Genomic DNA, 14535 nt, shown 5'->3' on the forward strand with positions numbered 1-14535 from the left:
TACTACTTCTAGGAAGTTGTAGAGCCAATGATAAAGATGTGGGGTCATCCAAATTTGTCTCATCCCTTTTGCTAGCTGCCCAAAAGTGGAAGCAGAAAGAACATCTGAATTACAGAGAACTGAAAAATTTGCTAAAAGATAAGTCAGGCTTTTTTTTTACTAGCCAGAGACTTCTACTATCACCTTGATACAAATAAACTTCAATTGCCCATTCTTGAGAGCCATACTTAAATAACTGAAATTTATGGAATACCTTTGTGTTGTGATTTTTCTCTGTTTAACTGAGGGGTGAAAGTAAGCAGATGAGGGGACAAGTTAAAAGTCAAATAGGACATGTGGACAGATTGCCTGTCATTAAGGAATTTTAATAGTTTGAAGGAAAAGGTATGTGTAGCACATCTGTAAGTAGAACAGTTGCACTGGAAAGATCAGATGGAATCTATCAGGAGGTCTCCCAAGGACTGAATTTTTGAGAATTCATCCCAGTTGGGTTCAGACTACAGTCTTTCAGGCTCAGAATCATGATTTTTTTTATGAGTGCTGTTTGGCCCCATTCTTCCCTTTCATCTTCAATAGGACCCGAGTTTCAGTACAGCAACACAGCTAAGATTTAACTACCCAGACTCCTTTGCAGCTAAATGTGATCAGAGGACTAAATGTGGCCAGTGAAATGAGAGAGGAGGGAGTATGTGCAACCCTGGATCTCACTTCCTCTTTGTCTCTTTTTGTTGTCTGGAACAAGTGGAGCAGCTGTCTTGGCCAAGGAAGCCCTGTGCTGAAATTGTCAGAGCTTCCCCTTCAGCCATCAGCTGCTTACCTCAAGACTGATACCTGGTAGGGAAACAATCCTTTTAGCTAAACCACTGCATTTGATGTTATAGCAGATAATCTACACTCTGACTAACAATGTATTCTTTATATAATTGTCTCACTGAATCTTCAGCAATACTAACTAGCATTTCCCTTGATTTTTCAAATAAGAAAAACAACGCAAGGAGGTGTTAAGGACCTTGTATAAGAAAAGCAAGGCAAGGAGGTGTTAAGGACCTTGTATAAATACACACAGCCAGCAAGTTGCCAATGCAGAATTCATGCCCAGATCTGTTTTTCTCTCCGTAAATGACTGATTATATGTTTTGTGAGGATAGATTTTACTAGTGTAACTAGTTTTACTAGTCGAACTATGTCCCCATGCCCCCCCCAAAAGTGCAATAAGTTAACTTGGAGGGTTAATGCATGTGCAAAAGTACTACACAGGAAAGAGTGACTAAACCTTAAAAATGAAAAAAAAAAATGCTAATACACTCATGTTGGAGTTACACTAGAGTACGTCCACAGAGAAGAGCATTTGGCCTGGACTTTGAAGGAAAGGTGAGTGTGGACATCTAGAAAGGTGATGTCAGGGAGAGTTAGGGGAATGGTAAAGCAGACAAAGGTGAGAATTCCATGCAAGAACATTGAAATCTTGTTGAGATACACCACTGGATAATAAAAGGCAATAACCTACAGGTCCTAAGTTTTGAATTTGATTTCCAGGGTTAAAAGTTTGAATTTTGGCTACTAGGAAGAAGCAAGCCCTGAAGTTTTTACATTGAAAAATGATATTATTGGAATTATACATAGTTTGGCATATACTCACAAAAACTAAATATAATTTCTTAATTAAACATTAATTTCATACCCTCTAATGCTGTCAATACTTTTTAATACCATTAAGGTTGAATCACTATGTCATACACCTGAAACTAATATAACATGTGTCAACTCTACTCAATTAAAAATTTCTTTTTAAATATTATTAAGTATTTAATGCTATTAAATGCTTTTTATACTCTTACACTGTTGGTGGGAATGCAAGCTGGTGCAGCCACTCTGGAAAACAGTATGGAGGTTCCTCAAAAAGTTGAAAATAGAGCTACCATATGACCCAGTAATTGCACTACTGGGTATTTACCCCAAAGATACAAATGTAGGGATCCGAAGGGGTACGTGCACCCCGATGTTTATAGCAGCAATGTCCACAATAGCCAAACTATGGAAAGAACCAAGACGTCCATCGACAGATGAATGGACAAAGAAGATATGGTGTATATATATACAATGGAATATTAGGCAGCCATCAAAAGGAATGAAATCTGGCCATTTGCAACGACGTGGATGGAACTGGAGGGTATTATGCTGAGCGAAATAAGTCAATCAGAGAAAGACATGTATCATATGACCTCACTGATATGAGGAATTCTTAATCTCAGGAAACAAACTGAGGGTTGCTGGAGTGGTGGAGGGGTGGGAGGGATGGGGTGGCTGGGTGATAGGCATTGGGGAGGGTATGTGCTATGGTGAGCGCTGTGAATTGTGTAAGACTGTTGAATCACAGACCTGTGCCTCTGAAACAAATTACATTATATGTTAAAAAAAAAAAAAAGAAGAAGAAGATAGCAGGAAGGGAAAAATGAAGGGGGGAAATCGGAGGGGGAAACGAGCCACGAGAGACTATGGACTCTGGGAAACAAACTGAGGGTTCTAGAGGGGAGGGGGGTGGGGGGATGGGTTAGCCTGGTGATGGGTATTGAAGAGGGCACGTACTGAATGGAGCACTGGGTGTTATACGCAAATAATGAATCATGGAACACTACATCAGAAACTAATGATGTAATGTATGGTGATTAACATAACATAATAAAGGTGATTTGGTTTGCTTTCTAAAAAAATTTAAAAAAATAAAATAAAAATATATATTATTAAGTATTTAATGCTGTTAAATGCTTTTTATACCAAATTTAAATACTATTTAGTACTCATGTAAAAAAATTGGAAGTATACAAAAGCAGAAAAAAAGTCAAAATCCAACTTTCTAATATCAATCACTTTCACATCTAGGCATATTTTCATTTTATTTTTCTATGTACTTTACCATTTTTATTGTGCAAATAATGCATATTTATTATAAAACATCCAAAAATACCTAGGCACTACAGTTCAAATAAATACTCCTCCAGTGTGACCACCCAGCATTGACCATTGCCATTATTTTCTAGAAATATATACCTGTTAGTATCTCAGGTAGAAATATGCTATGAATAGTCTAGTATAAAAATATTTTTTTATTCAAAAACACTTCAAGTTTTTTCCATGTCAAGATTTAAACAATCTTTAATAGGTGTATATTATCCCATCCACAAATGTGACACTATCTCTTATATTTACTGAGTAAAGAATGAGCAGGGTATGATACCAAACATAAAATATTGGTTAAACTTGGGGCGCCTGGGTGGCTCAGTCAGTTAAGCAGCTGCTTTCGGCTCAGGTAATGATCCCAGGGTCCTGGGATGGAGCCCCGCGTCAGGCTCCCTGCTCAGCGGGAGCCTGCTTCTCCCTCTCCCTCTGCCTGCCACTCTGCCTACTTGTGCTCTCTCTCTGTCTCTCTGTCAAATAAATAAATAAAATCTTTTAAAAAAATTGGTTAAACTTCAGTATTCAACAAGAGGAAATTGGTTAAGTAAGTTGCTTTAGAATGGGAAGGATTTGCATATTTATAATGGCAAAGAAGAAGGAGCCAATGTAGACAGAAATATTTATGTTGGGAAGGTTTGGATTGGTCTAAGGTACAATAAGGAAGCATTTCAATTGTGACAAAAAGGAGCCAGTGAAATGAACTTGAAGAATTTTTATGAAGAAGTAAAAATCTAGACCAAAGTACAAAGGGAGTGAATATGAGCTACTATTGCAAGGAAGATTTGAGAGAATCTGGGGACTGGCTAGATAATAGGTGAAAAGGAAAGAAGTTAGTGGAAGACAATTCCAATGCCAACTCTGAAAGTCACTATAGACTTCTATCCAAATTGGATAAAGCTTCCAATATGGTCTCACAAACCACATCGTTCTTGCCAATCCATGACTTTTAGACTAAATTTTAACTTCATCAAAATATTTGGCCAGACAAAACTAAAGCTGTGAATTTTTAAACCATGTCAATGATCATGCTTTAAAAATTATCAAAATAAGTCTAACTGCAAGATAGGCAGTATCTCCTTTTAAGCAGTTATTTATATATGAATAATTTGATCATAATTAGAAGCAATGGTAGGCTACCCAAGAAAAATAAATGATACGTTGGCTTTCAACTTGGCAATCCTTTAGCTCTTATTCAGACTGGTGCATTATTTAGCACTTAGGGCCTGGTACTGTTTAGACTTCTTCCAGTGAATTGCTTTAAACTTTAAAAAAAATCCTCAGACTATAGTGGTGAGAGGAAAACACTTTCTTTATTGGACATTGTCATACTCTGTGCTGTTTTTGCATTGTTACGACTACAAAATACATTCTAACCATCATTAAAGTCATGAGAGATAATCATCCACTTAAGAAAACCTTAATTTGACATTAACAATTTATTTTACATTTTCCACTATTAAATTATAATCTATAAGTTCATGATTTTCAAAGGGCAGTCCCCAGACCTGCAGCATCAATGTCACATGAAAACTTACTAGAGATGCAGATTTTTGGTTTCTACCCCAAATCTTCTGAATCAGAAACCCTGGGAATGGGGCCCCTCATCTGTGTTTAACATACTCTCTTAAGTAATTCTGATGCATGCCAAAGTTTGAGAACCATCTCCATAAACAGTGAAAACTAGAATCAACAGACCATAAGCTATGGGTTATGCTTACTGGTCAGTACCTGATACTCAATACTCAGTACAGGTACTCAATAAATAAGTGCTGCGTGAGTCAATGATGTTCTGTTTTCTCTGAGCCCCTGAGACATGTCCTTGAGAAAAGACTGTGCTCAAAATTTGCTTGTCATTTTTTATAGTTATAATCAAAGTAATAAAATGATTGTCTGGCCTGTTATTTAAAAAAAATAAGGTTGACTTCAATTACTTTTTATAGCAAGCCTAACATCTCCAATGTATGTAGAGGCCTACATTAAATATTTTTATTATCTATAGCCAGTTCTCATTTTTCTATCACTGAAACCCTCTCTGTTCTTTCCAAATGCTATAGGCATTTATATTTGTGTGCATGCATGAAACATTGAAGGATCTCAACCACTACCCTAATTAACAGGGAAATTCCTAATATGGCCTATGGAATTCCATCTTGGTCAGAGGACTAAATCTTCTCTTCATACTCTCATCCCCACCAAAGTATACAACTTCTCTCCTTCCTCTTCGTTTAATGTCATGAGTGTCCAGGTCTATTTGTTGTCTTCAGGGAATACAAGGGGGGACAGCCACACCAAGGACAGCCAGGCACCGTATCCCTTCCATTCCACTCACTGGTCACTGGAGTAGAAAATCCTTATGGTCCCTCTTATTTTTAGGACTCACGTTTGTTTATTTTTGTTCTCTCAGGTCTAATGCATCTCTTTCTCCCTTGCCCTAGATCCAATTTTATCTTGTCTTGAAAAAAAAAAAAAAGTGGATCTACAGACATGTACCCACATTTGTCTCTAGTCCACTAAATTTTGCACTTGTTTTGGTAATATTTCTGCTTTTGTGTGGGCTTGGAAAAGGGACAATAACCCTTATATTGCAAATGAATAGCAAAAGGGAAAGAAATATATACATATGTGTATGTAAAAGACAGACCCAAAGAATAAAAAATGGCACTGAGAACTGGTTCTGGGACTATGGATCCCTTGGGCCATGGAGGAAATAAAGAGAGGGTAGAGGTGGTAGAGAAAATACCAATCATCATAGATTGGTGTTGACAACATAGAAGGCTATATTCTGGGTCCTATTTCTTCCTAGGAAAAGGGGATGAGTGGCTAGTACTATGTACGTCTACCCTAATTCTAACTAAGTGTCTATTCTTATTTTACAAGTTAGAGTAAATTTGAAACAGAATAAATAAGTGCCATTTTCTTTCCTTTCAAATAGCAAAACAACGTCAGACTCTTCTCAAGAATGATTTTGGATATAATTTACAACTCCTTCTCTCCTGACCAGAGAATCTGAAAACAAACAAACAAAAAAAAACGTGTATTGAAAATATTTCCAAAAATACTGTTTATTATGTTTTTAAAAAGTATTTAGAGGAGGGGGTCCAAGATGACAGCATAAAAAGATCCTGAACTCATCTCCTCCCACAGACACACCAAATCTACAGCTGTAAATGGATCAATTCCCTCTGAAAAAGATCTGAAAACTAGATGAACTGCTCTGCACAATAAAGAACAAAAGGACCACATTGAGAGGAGTAAGAGAGGCAAACCCGTTCTCACAAAAAAACCTACACCTGGTACGGGGACACACAATAAGAAGGGATCTCACCAGAGGCATTTCTGTCAGAGGCAAGGATCAGGAACCCCTACTCCTGAGATCTGCACCAGAGAGACAGCCCCCAGAATACCTGGCTTAGAAAACCAACAGGACTGATATTTGGAAGTCCCAAAGTGCTATAGAAAACTGAATTCCCCCTCTTGGATGGCTCACATTCAGTCCTGCTCACCTGGAGACCTAGTGAAAAAATAGCAGTTTGAAAAGCACTCAGACTATATGAGAAAGAGATTCATTTGCTGATCTGGGGGCATCAGCTGAAGGGGCTCAATCAGTTGAGAAACTCCCTAGAAGCAGAAACTCTGGTGGATGCCATTGCTGCACTCTCCACACAACCTGCTAGCACAGGTGGGTGATCTTGAATGGAACATCCTCCTGCTGCTTTGCTGGGATGAGCAGGACAAGGGATCACAATACTTGCTGAGGCCAGAGAGTATGTGTGGTTGTCGCACTCCCCTACTCCCTAACTAGGGCGGATCACAGAGTTCTCCTGCTCCCCGCTAACATCTGCAAGTACAGCCAATTGCAACGCTCCTCACTCCCTCATACCCCCTCCCACCCCAGAGCCTGGGGCTGGCCTGTGTGAGAGGTCAAAGCATTCTCTTGCTCTCAGCCTAAAACTGGTGCATGTGGAGACAAGGCACTTTCCTGCTGCATTGCTGAAGCCCATGGAAGGGCACATTCAAGACATTTTCCCCCTGACTTTCAGAAGCCAGCAAGGAGGCTCCACCTGATACACTCTCCAGCTGCCTTGCTAAAGCCAGCAGGCACATATAATTCACATAAGGGACACTCCTTGATTACTTGGCCCTGGTGGCCCAGGGGGCTGGCATTCCAGAGCTCCACAGTACTGTAACAATTGGAAAGACAGTTCTTGGCAGGCCACCACACCCAGGGCACTGAAACAAGTCCAGTCATCCTGTGAAAAAGGTCTGTTTACTTAGCCTGGAGCTTCAGCCTGAGGGATAGGCTTCAGGTTTCCCACTTATCTAGAGACTAAGGAGGAACTTCCAGGGAACGTAAGCAGGGAGATAGATGCCATCCTAACACACTAATTGACCACACTACAGCTCAAGGAGACCTCCCAGAAGGTAACTTATACACTCTTCTAAAGCCCTGATTTTTGCAACTGTCATGCAGAGGACACCTCCAGATCTAGTCTGAAGACCGAGAGAGATTACAATTGTGGCCACAAAGAACTGCATATATGTGCAACTTCCAAAAGATGCTGCCTGAGAGTCTGGCTTCCAACCAGCATAAAAATAAGTGCTAAATGAGATTTCTTCCTTTGGATCACTAACAGGTCTTGGCACACCCTCAACAATGGTGGCATATCAGGAATAAATCAGGTGGTTCAGATAATCACAAAAGTTCCAAAGACAACCAAGAGCTAGGGCAAGATTAAAGAAAGATCATCACCTATACAAGGTCATTCCTTCAAGACTGAGAGAGATAGCTGTTTTGCCTAATACACAGAAACAAACACAGAGAACCAAGAAAAATTAAGAAATGGAAAAATATGTTTCAAATGAAAGAATAAGATAAAACCTCATAAAAGGACCTTAATGATATGGAGATAAGTAATCCACCTGATAAAGAATTCTAAGTAGTAGTCATAAAGATGCTTACTGAACTCAGGAGAATGGATGAACACAGTGGGAACATCAACAAAGAGCTAGAAAACATAAGGACTACATTGAAGTCACAAAGCTGAAGAATACAATAACTGAACCAAAAAATATACTAGAGAGAATCAACAGACTGGATGAAGTTAAAAAAAAAATGGATCCATGAACTAGAAGATAAAGTATTGGAATTCACCCAAAGCAGAAAACAAAAAGAATTTAAATAGTTCTTTCATTTTTTTTTTAAGATTTTTTTATTTATTTGAGAGAGAGAGAGAGGATAAAAGCAGGGTGAGGAGCAGAGGGAGAAGTACACTCCGCACCGAGCTCGACCCCAGGACTCCAGGATCGTGACCTGAGCCGAAGGCAGGCACTCACCTGACTGAGCCACCCAGGCGCCCCAGTTCTTTCATTTTTTAAAAAATAATTTAAGGGATCTCTAGGACATCAAGTGGAATAACATTAACATTATTGGGTTCCCAGAAGGAGAAGACAGAGAGAAGAGGGGCAGAAAACTTATTCAAAGAAATAATGGCTGAAAACTTCCCCAACCTAGGGGAAAAAAAACAAATACCCAAATCCAGGCAGTCCACAGAGTTTTAAATAAGATGAACCCAGAGAGAGCCACATCAAGACGCATTATAATTAAAATGTCAGAAGTTATGTTCATCTGTTGTTTCTTAAATTCCATATATGAGTGAAATCATATGTCATTTGTCTTTCTCTAACTGACTTATTTCATTTAGCATAATATTCTCTAGCTCTATCCACATTGTTGCAAACTGCAAGATTTCGTTCTTTTTTATGGCTGAGTAATATTTCATTATATATACCACCTCTTCTTTATCCATTCATCAGTCAATGGACACTTGGGCTCTTTCCATAATTTGGCTGTTGTTGATAATGCTTCTATAACCATTGGGATTCATGTATCCCTTCAAATCAGTATTTTTGTATCCTTTGGGTAAATACTTGGTACTGCAATTGCTGGATCATAGATGAACATAGAGGGGGAAAAATGAGAGGTAAACCAGAAAACAGACTCTTAACTATAGAGAACAAACCAAAGGTTACTGGAGGGGATGTAGGCAGAAGATGGGTTAAGTGGTTGATGGGTATTAAGGAGGGCACTTGTGATGAGCACTGGGTGTTATATGTGGGTGATGAGTCACTAAATTCTACACCTAAAACTAACATTACACTGTATGTTAACTAACTAGAACTTAAGTAAAAATGTGAAAAAAATATCAAGTTAAAGAGAGAATCTTAAAAGCAGCAAGAGAAAAACAAATTGTTGTGTACAAGGGAAAACCCACAAGGTTATCAGCAGATTTCTCAGCAGAAACTTAGCAGGCCAGAAAAAAGTGGCATGAGATATTCAAAGTGCTAAAAAGAAAAAATTTCCAACCAAGAATACTTTACCTGGTAAAGTCATCAGTTAGATTTGAAGGAGAGTTAAAGAGTTTACCAGATAAGCAAAAGCTAAAGGTGCTCACCACTACTAAACTGGCCATACAAGAACTATTACAGAGACTTCTTTAACCTGAAAATAAAAGGCACTTTTAAGAAAATACACAAAGGTAAAAATCTCACTGGAAAATGTAAACATATAGTAAAGGCAGTGGATTAATCACTTACAAAATATATAAAGCAAATATTATCTAAAGGTGAAACTGACAGCAGTACAATAATAGTAGGGGATTTTAACCCTCCACTCTTACATCCACAGATAGATCATCCGGAAAGAAAATCAATAAGGAAACAATTGCCTTAAGCAACATATTAGGCCAAATAGACTAATAGATATATACAGAACATTCTACCCAAAAGCAGCAAAATAGACATGCATCTCAAAGGGCATATGGAACATTGTCTAGGATAGATCACATGTTAGACCACAAAAGAAGTTTCAATAAATTCCAGAAAACTGAAATCATATCAAACATCTTTTCCAGTCACAATGATAGAAAACTGAAAATCAATTACAAGAAGAAAATTAGAAAAACTACAAATATGTGGAGATTAAAGATATGTTACTGAAAAACTACTCGGTCATAAGAGAAAAAAAAAATCTAGAGACAAATGAAAACGGAAATATGGCATACCAAAATCTACTTGATATGGCAAAAGCAGTTATAAGACGGAAGCTAATAGCAATACAGGCTTACCTCAAGAAACAAGAGAAATCTCAAATAAATAAACTTTACACATAAGGGACTAGAAAAAGAACAAATGAAACACAAAGTTAGCAGAAGGAAGAAAATAATAAAAGTGAAAGCAAAAAATAAATGAAATAGAGACTAGAAAGACAATAGAAAAGATCTCTGAAACTAAGAGCTGGTTCTTTGAAAAGATAAACAAAATTGACAAACCTTGAGCCAAACTCACCAAGAAAAAGAAAAAGAGGGCTCAAATAAATAATATCAGAAATAAAAGAGGAGCAGTTATAACAGATATAGAAATATAAAGGATCAAACAAGACTACTATGAACAGTTATATTGCCAATAAATTGAACCACTAGAAGAAATGGATAAATTCCTAGCAATTTACAATACTCTGACTGAGTCATGAAGAAATAGAAAATCTGAATACACCAATTATTAATAAGGAAATCAAATCAGTAATCAAAAACCTCCCATCAAACAAAAGTCCAAGACCAGACAGCCTCAATGGTATTCTACCAAACATCCAAAGAAGATTTAGTACCCATCCTTATCAAACTCTTCCAAAAAACTGAAGAGGAAAAAAAGCTTCCAAAGTCACTTTATGAAGACAGCATTGCCCTGATACTGATATCAGACAAGGACATCACAAAAAAAGAAAATTAAAGGCCAATATTCTTGATGAACATGGATGCAAAAATCCTCAACAAAATATTAGCAAACAGAATTCAATAATACTTTAAAAGGGTTATACACCATGATCAAGTGGGATTTATTCTAGGGATGCAAGGATGGTTCAACATGTCTAAATGAATCAACAACACATATTAAAAATGAAAGATAAAAATGATATGGCCATCTTAAGAGATGCAGAAAAAACATTTGACAAAATTCAACATCCATTTATGATAAAAACTCTCAACAAAGTGGATATAGAAAGAACATACTTCAACCTAATAAAGGCCATATAAAACAACCCCACAGATAATCACACTCAACAGGGAAAACCTGCAAGCTTTACCTCTAAGATGAGGAACAAGACAAGGATGCCCACTATCCACAGTTTTATTCAACATAGTATTGGAAGTCTTAGCCACATCCATTAGGCAAGAAAAAGAAATAAAAGGCATAAAATTGAAAAGAAAGTAAAACTGTTGCTATGTGCAGAAGACATGATAAAACCCCCAAGACTCCACAAAAAAAGAAAAAAAATAAAACCTGTTAGATTAATAAATGAATTCAGTAAAGTTATAGGATATAAAATTAATATACAGAAATCTGTGGTATTTCTACATATTAATAATGGACTATCAGAAAGATAAATCAAGAAAACAATCACATTTACATTCATATACAAAAGAATAAAATACCTAGGAATAAATTTAACCAAGGACATGAAAGACCTATACACTGAAAACTATGAGACATTGATGAATGAAATTGAAGAAGACACAAATAAATAGAAAGATATCCCATGCTCATGGATGGAAAAGCACATATTAATTTGTCTATACTACCCAAAGAAATCCAAAGATTCAATGTAATCCCTATCAAAATTCCAATGACATTTTTCAAAGAACCAAAACAATTCTAAAATTTGTATGGAAACACATAAGATCCTGGAGAGCCAAAACAATCTTAAGAAAGAGGAACAAACGTGGAGGTATCACACTTCCTGGTTTCAAACTATGCTACAAAGCTATTGTATGGTATTGACACAAAAACAGACACATAGAACACAACAGAGATCCCAGAAAAAAACCATGGATATATGGTCAATTAATTTACAGCAAAGGAGGCAAGAATATACAATGGGGAAACAACAGTCTCTTCATTAAATGGTGTTGGGAAAACTGGACAGCTACCTGCAAAAGAACGAAACTGGACCATTATCTTACACCCTACAAAAAATTACCTCAAAATGTCCTAAAAACGGGAGTGTAAGACCTGAACCATAAAACTCATAAAAGAAACATAAGTGGTAGCTCCTTGACATTGGTCTTAATGATGTTTTTTGGCTCTGACCCCAAAAAGAGACAAAAACAAAAGTAAATAAATGGGACAGCATCAAGCTAAGAAGTTTCTGCACAGCAAAGGAAATCATCAAAAGAAAAAGGCAACCTAGTGAATGGGAGAAGGTATTTGCAAAGTAAGGGGTTAATATCTGAAATATATAAAGAACTCATACAACTGATTAACAAAAAGGCAAGCAATCTGATTAAAAAATGGGCAGAGAATCTAAATAGACATTTTTCCAACAAAGATAGCCAACAGGCACATGAAAAGATGCTCAACTTTACTAATCATTAGGGAAATGCAAATTGAAATGACAATGAGATATCACCTTCTACCTGTCAGAATGGCTATTATCAAAAGACAAAACAAAAACAAATGTTGGTGAGGATGTGGAGAAAAGAGAACCTCATGCACTGTTGATGGGAACAGAAGTTGGCACAGTCACTGTGGAAAATAGTTACGGAGGTTCCTCAAAAAATTTAAAAAAGAGGTACCACATGATCCAGGAATTCCATTACTGGGTATTGAACTGAAGAAAACAAAAGCACTAATTGAAAAAGATATATACACCCCCATGTTCACTTACAACAAGCAAGATATGGAAAAAAACCCAAGCATCTCCTGATGACTGCATGGATAAAGAGAAGTGGCATATATATAATGAAATACTACTCAGTCATAAGAAAGAATGACATCTTGCCATTTACAACAACATGAATGGACCCTGACAGTATCATGCTAAATAAAATAAGTCACATAGATGAGACAAATATCTCATGATTTCACTTATATTTAGAAACTATAAGTCAAAACAAAACAAAACAAAATGGAGACTCACAGACACAGAGAACAGACTGATGATTGCCAGAGGGGAGAGAGATGCAAGAAATGGGTGAAGGGGATTAAGAAGTACAAACTTCTAGTTGTAAAATACATAAGTCATGGGGATGTAATAAACAGCATGGGGAATATAGTCAATATTTTTTTAATTTTGTAAGGTGACAGATGGCAACCAGACTTATTATGGTAACCATTTCATAATGTACACAAATGTCAAATCATTGTTGTACACGTGGAATTAATACAATATTTCATGTCAATTATATCTCATTAGATTAAAAATTAAAGTTCATATTTTAATGCATTTAAGTTTATGAGATTAATTTGCATAAAAATATTAAATTTAATCTGCAGATTGATTTTGTAAATATTGATTACTTTTCACTAGGCAATTTCCTAGCTTCCTATTATTTGATGGCCATGGTGTTCTCCTTTGCCCTTGGATAATTTGTGAAAAGGCCAATTATTAAGCTTCAAGATTTCATTTCATTGTCATATAAATAGAAGTCTTTGAGTCAAAATTAGATGACTAGAATGGTAACTATACATGTATCTTTTAAATTTCGTCTATTAATAAAAGATAAACATGCAATTTAAGTTTCTTCCTAGCTCCTTAGTCATTCAATAAGAATACAGATACATCTTAACTCTCTACTCTGGTAATGGGTAGATAATGGCCTAATTAGTCAGTAATCATTTGAAAACAAGAGCAGGATAGAAGAAGAAACCCACACACTTCCAAAGAATTGGGGATAAAGTAAATGCATTCTAAAAAATGATGATGAGTGAAGGTGTCAGTGAGTCTTTATGTTGGGTGTGGGTGGTTCAAAAATAAAGGAGAGAAATGGGGAACAAAATGTTACAGCAAGAAAATCTCTATCACTTATCTACCAGCTCCCCCTCTCAATGCACACACACTCTCATATACATATACACAGTCACATACATGTACTCTTTATGAGTATTAAGTCATGACACAGCTGTCCAAGGCCCCTTTAGGATGTTTTTCTCCTGTGTATAATTTACATATAATAGAATGCATGGATCTTAAGTTTACAACTTGATGAATTTTGACAAATGTATATACCTACGCAACCACCAACCCAATTAAGATATAGAACATTTCTCAACTCAGAAAGTTCTTTATTCCCCTTTCCAGTCAATCATTCCCTCCTGTGATGGTTAATTTTATGTGTCAACTTGACTAGGACAAATTGTGCAGATATTTGGTTAAACATTATTCTGGATATTTCTGTGAGGGTGTTTTGGACTGAGATTTACATTTAAATTAGTGGACTTCGAGTAAAGCAGCTTGTAGGCCCCCATAATATGAGTGGGCCTCATTCAATCAGTTGAAGTTGAAGTTGAATTTGAAACAGTATGTTCTATCATTGAATAGAACAAAAGACTAACCTCCCTCAAACAAGAGGGAATTCTCCAGCAGACTGCCTTTGGAACGACATCAATTCTTTGGCCTTCATCTGCAAATCAGTTCTTTCTGGCTCTCCAGAAGACTGCAATTAGACTCAACCTGCAACTCTTTCCTGAGTAGCTTGCTGGCTTCACCCATCAGATTTTGGACTTACTAAGACTCCACAATTATAT

The sequence above is a fragment of the Halichoerus grypus genome, chromosome 12 (assembly GCF_964656455.1).
Source record: "Halichoerus grypus chromosome 12, mHalGry1.hap1.1, whole genome shotgun sequence".
Taxonomy (NCBI): Eukaryota; Metazoa; Chordata; class Mammalia; order Carnivora; family Phocidae; genus Halichoerus; species Halichoerus grypus.